A 5,880-nucleotide genomic window follows, 5' to 3' on the forward strand; every position below is an offset into this window, starting at 1 on the left:
ATCACTCACCTAGAGCCAGACATCCTGGAATGCAAAGTCAAGTGGGCCTTAGGTAGCATCACTATGAACAAAGCTAGTGGAGATGATGGAATTCCAGTTGAGCTATTTCAAATCCTAAAAGATGATGCTGTGAAAGTGCTACATTCAATATGCCAGTAAATTTGGAAAACTTAGCAGTGGCTACAGGACTGGAAAAGTCAGTTTTCATTCCAATCCCAAAGAAAGGCAATGCCAAAGAAGGCTCAAACTACCGCACAATTGCACTCATCTCACAAGCTAGCAAAGTAATGCTCAAAATTCTCCAAGCCAGGCTTCAACAGTACATGAACCGTGAACTTCCAGATGTTCAAGCTGAATTTAGAAAAGGCAGAGGAACGAGAGATCAAATTGCCAACATCTGAAGGATCATCAAAAAAGCAAGAGAGTTCCAGAAATGCATCTACTTCTGCTTTATTGACTATGCCAAAGCCTTTGACTGTGTGCATCACAACAAACTGTGGAAAACTCTTAAAGAGATGGGAATACCTGGTCACCTGACCTGCTGTTTGAGAAACCTGTATGCAGGTCAGGAAGCAACAGTTAGAACTAAACTTGGAACAACAGATGGTTCCAAATCAGTAAAGGAGTATGTCAAGGCTGTATATTGTCGCCCTGCTTATTTAACTTATATGCAGAGTACATCATGAGAAACGCTGGGCTGGATGAAGCACAAGCTGGAATCAAGCTTGCCGGGAGAAATATCAATAACCTCAATATGCAGATGCCACCACCCTTATGGCAGAAAGCGAAGAAGAACTAATGAGCCTCTTGATGAAAATGAAAGAGGAGAGTGAAAAAGTTGGCTTAAAACTCAACATTCAGAAAACTAAGATCATGGCATCTGGTCCCATCACTTCATGGCAAAGAGATAGGGAAACAGTGGAAACAGTGGCAGACTTTACTTTTTGGGGGCTCCAAAATCACTGCAGATGGTGACTGCAGCCATGAAATTAAAAGACACTTGCTCCTTGGAAGAAAAGTTATGACCAACCTAGATAGCATATTAAAAAGCAGAGACATTACTTTGTCAACAAAAGTCTGTCTAGTCAAAGCTATTGTTTTTCCAATAGTCATATATGGATGTGAGAGTTGGACTATAAAGAAAGCTGAGCACCAAAGAATTGATGCTTTTGAACTGTGGTGTTGGAGAAGACTCTTGCGAGTCCCTTGGACTGCAAGGAGACCCAACCAGTCCATCCTAAAGGAAATCAGTCCTGAGTATTCATTGGAAGGACTGATGCTGACTCCAATGTTTTGGCCACCTGATACAAAGAACTGACTCATTGGAAAAGACCCTGATCCTAGAAAAGATTGAAGGCGGGATGAGAAGAGGATGACAGAGGATCTGTTGGTTGGATGGCGTCACCGACTCAATGGACATGTTCAGTTCAGTTCAGTCAGTCAGTAATATCCGACTCTTTGTGACCCCATGAACCGCAGCACACCAGGCCTCCCTGTCCATCACCAACTCCCGGATGGATGAAGAGGCCTGGCATGCTGCAGTTCATGGGGTTGCAAAGTGTTGGACATGACTGAGTGACTGAACTGAGCTGAACTGAACCCAATTTTTCAATGAAACCACTAATCTAAGAATGAAAAGGACTGTGGTATAGCCATAAAATATTATTTTTCTTTGTTCATTTCTGTACACTGGTAGAGGAAAAACATGTGAAATATATCCAAATGAGCCAAATTTATGGATAATTTGCTCTTACAGAACTTTAATTTTATTCTCCAAAGTTGCTTCTGTTACAAGATAAGCAAACCTATTATAGTATAGTCTCAATCCCATTTAAAACCCACTTGTAGCTTCCCAGGACTACCAGTAATGGTAGAGTGCAATCCACACACCAGCTGTATAGAGGTCCTTGACCTTAATCTTACTTGAGCCATTTCTAGGAATTTCTTTTTTGTAGACAAAGATATAATTTCTTACCATATTAGTCAGCAGGTACAAAGGGAATCTTTAAGCCCATTAACACATGACCTGAGTTCATTCACACCTATTCATTTCAAGGTATTAATAACTTCTAGCTAGCAAAATGATTAAGACAATCACCTCAGTCTTCCAATCCCCTTGTGAGCAAGGGGTTTTTTGTTGGGCATAGTGAGTCACTTTAATTTTTCACCCAAGTTTCTACAGGTAATTCAAAAACTAAGTTACTCATACAGGGATTTTCCTTATGTTCATCTATGTTTCATCTACCTTGACCACATAGTAATGCTACAAACTGCAGCCACACAGTAAGTATTCAAACAACTGCCTGTGATGTGCTTAGTTGCTCAGTCATGTCCAACTCTCAACCACCCTATGGACTGTAGTCCACCAGGCTCCTCTGTCCATGGGAGTCTCCAAGCAAGAATATTGGAGTAGGTGGCAATGACCTTGCCCAGGGGATCTTCCTGATCCAGGGATTGAACCTGCATCACCTGGGTCTCCTCCACTACAGGTGAATTCTTCATCCATTGAACCACCTGGTAAGACCCATGGTGGTCTAACTTGCTCCTGCTGCTGCTGCTGCTAAGTTGCTTCAGTCGTGTCCAACTCTGTGCTACCCCATAGATAGCAACCCACCAGGCTCCCTCGTCCCTGGGATTCTCCAGGCAAGAACACTGGAGTGGGTTGTCATTTCCTTCTCCAATGCATGAAAGTGAAAAGTGAAAGTGAAGACGCTCAGTCGTGTTGAGTCTTCACGACCCCACGGACTACAGCCTACCAGACTCTTCCATCCATGGGATTTTCGAGGCAAGAGTACTGCAGTGGGTTGCCATTGCCTTCTCAAAACTTGCTCTTAATGGTTACCGAATCTAATCTCATCTTATTAGACTGATGATATGTAGATCAGATCAGTTCAGTTCAGTCACTCAGTCATGTCTGACTCTTTGCGACCCCATGAATTGCAGCATGCCAGGCCTCCCTGTCCATCCCCAACTCCCAGAGTTCACTGAGACTCACATCCATCGAGTCAGTGATGCCATCCAGCCATGTCATCCTCTGTCGTCCCCTTCTCCTCTTGGAGAGCGTCTTTTAATTTCATGGCTGCAGTCACCATCTGTAGTGATTTTGGAGCCCAGAAAAATAAAGTCTGACACTGTTTCCACTGTTTCCCCATCTATTTCCCATGAAGTGATGGGACTGGATGCCATGATCTTCGTTTTCTGAATGTTGAGCTTTAAGCCAACTTTTTCACTCTCCTCTTTCACCTTCATCAAGAGGCTTTGTAGTTCCTCTTCACTTTCTGCCATAAGGGTGGTGTCATCTGCATATCTGAGGTGATTGATATTTCTCCCGGCAGTCTTGATTCCAGCTTATGTTCCTTCCAGTCCAGCGTTTCTCATGATGTACTCTGCATATAAGTTAAATAAGCAGGGTGACAATATACAGCCTTAACGTACTCCTTTTCCTATTTGGAACCAGTCTGTTGTTCCATGTCCAGTTCTAACTGTTGCTTCCTGACCTGCATACAAATTTCTCAAGAGGCAGGTCAGGTGGTCTGGTATTCCCATCTCTTTCAGAATTTTCCACAGTTTCTTGTGATCCACACAGTCAAAGGCTTTGGCATAGTCAATAAAGCAGAAATAGATATGTAAGCAAATTCAAATATTTTTGTGTCAAAAATAGTAAATGCATCCTGGATTTCATCCATGAGAATGCCACTGTGTTTGGCTGGACTCAGAAATTGACTGAAAAGAAATCATTAACAAGGCCTAAAATGGCTCTACAATCTCCTTTAGCCTTTATACATAACCTTTACCACATCAGACATTGCTAAAGCTATCAGACAAACCAGTTTTTTAATTCTCCATAGTCTACTATCAACCTTCAAGAACCATCTGCCTTATGTTCTGAAGCTAGACAGGACTGTTAAGGGAGTTAGTAGAAATCAAAACTGCCTCCTCAATTATTTTCTTTATCAGTTATCTCTTGCTTCCTGCAATTGTGTGTTACTTAATATTTACTAGGAAGGACAGCTAATTCCAGTGGTACCATGCATTGAAGCACTCAGGTTGGGGTGATAACCACCAAATAATGTCTCCAGTCACTGTGCAACTTCCCCCCTGCTCTGGTTCCCTCCATCTGTGGCACTTTTACACCCTCCCAGTTTTATCTTCAGGACCTTTAGTGCACCTTCTCTGTCTCCTATGACTATCAGAGGATTTGTTGTGCCTACCATCTTTCTTAGGGGTCCACCAGTAAAAAGAGAATATGGATTATAGCTCTACTGCTTAATCATTTCCTTCCTAAACTGAAGTCATGAGCTGCTCTCCGCTCCCCGCCCCCCCACTCCCACAGGCTGCTATTGTATAAGATAAAACATAGCCATCAGTTATGAGATTAACCAGGTTAGGTTAGATTTCCTAATACTGGGCCTAAGAAAGGGATTCTTATGCCCAAGTTTTATTGAGGGAGTGCTCTTCAGGATGAATCTCTAAGAGGAGTGTGAAGCAGGAGAGGGAAGTGGAAAGAGGTGACCAGGACCTCAGGCGGTTGGATCTCTCAGGGTGGGGGTGCTGCTGCTACTGCTGCTAAGTCGCTTCAGTCATGTCCAACTCTGTGTGACCCCAGAGACGGCAGCCCACCAGGCTCCCCCGTGCATGGGATTTGCCAGGCAAGAGCACTGGAGGGGTTTGCCAGGGTGGGGGTGCACAGGAACAGAAATGCACCACAGAGCTGTTCTCTGCTGACATAAGCGGTGGTTCTATCATACCCAGTGTTGACTAGTCAGTCCGTCATTGGCTGTAGGCAGTGGTGGAGAGAAGTTGGTAGTCACTCCAACAGGTGACAGGCATCTGAGGGCAGTTGTCCAAGGAAGTGGGCGGGTAGGCAGCTGTGAGCCATTAACAGGCCATGCTTAAAACAGCCTGGGATGAAACTGCTGGCAGAGAGACAATTTGGGAGGGGTGGCAACACCATCTCTATTCTGATAATTTCTCACATATAATGGGCTTGAGAATCCTAAAAATGCATTAACAACAAAACTGAAAATAGTCTATAAATGTCGTTGAGGTGATGGGTATATGACATGAGGAAAGTTGACAGTGTACTTGGTAAAATGAAATAGACTACAGTCTGAGTCTTTTCAGATGAGTGAGTCACACAGATTTAGTAAGGGTAAGTATGAGTGCACACCAGTTAGAGCAGAATTTTTAAAGTTCTAGTGGCAAAAAAAGTCACAGGAAACATATTATTTGAATTTTTTAGCAGCAATTCCTTTTGAATAATCATTACCTGTGCCTAAACAGAGTTAAATCTATAGGCACATGTATAAAGGCACAGGCATTAGGCACAGGAATAAAATCTGGGGCCAGCATTTCATTGATCTCCAACATACACATTTATTATATATTACAAATACTTCCATCACTATACCTCTAAGGCTCTGTGCTAATTTGTCTGCATATCTCTCCTCTCTCTAGGTCTTTAATCACCTTAAAGGTAGATGGTATGTCTTACGCGTCTTCCTACTTTATTCCCAGTTGCCAGGTGAAAGTCAGTATACTTTTGTTGCATAAATGAAGAGATGAATAAAATACTGAGGAAATGTTCTAAGGATCCTTAGTTCCACAGGCAAAGAGTCATCGTTACTATGGGGATGTGTGTAGGATCCCAGGGTACAATCGGGATCAATAGGGTACAATTTCTCAGGGAGTGATTGCTTCTCAGACTCTTGCCTGGAAATCCCATGGGCGGAGGAGCCTGGTAGGCTGCAGTCCATGGGGTCGCTAAGAGTCAGACACGAATGAGCGACTTCACTTTTACTTTCCTGCATTGGAGAAGGAAATGGCAACCCACTCCAGTGTTCTTGCCTGGAGAATCCCAGGGACGGGGGAGCCTGGTGG

Source organism: Bubalus bubalis, chromosome 1 (assembly GCF_019923935.1).
Source record: "Bubalus bubalis isolate 160015118507 breed Murrah chromosome 1, NDDB_SH_1, whole genome shotgun sequence".
NCBI classification, from domain to species: Eukaryota; Metazoa; Chordata; class Mammalia; order Artiodactyla; family Bovidae; genus Bubalus; species Bubalus bubalis.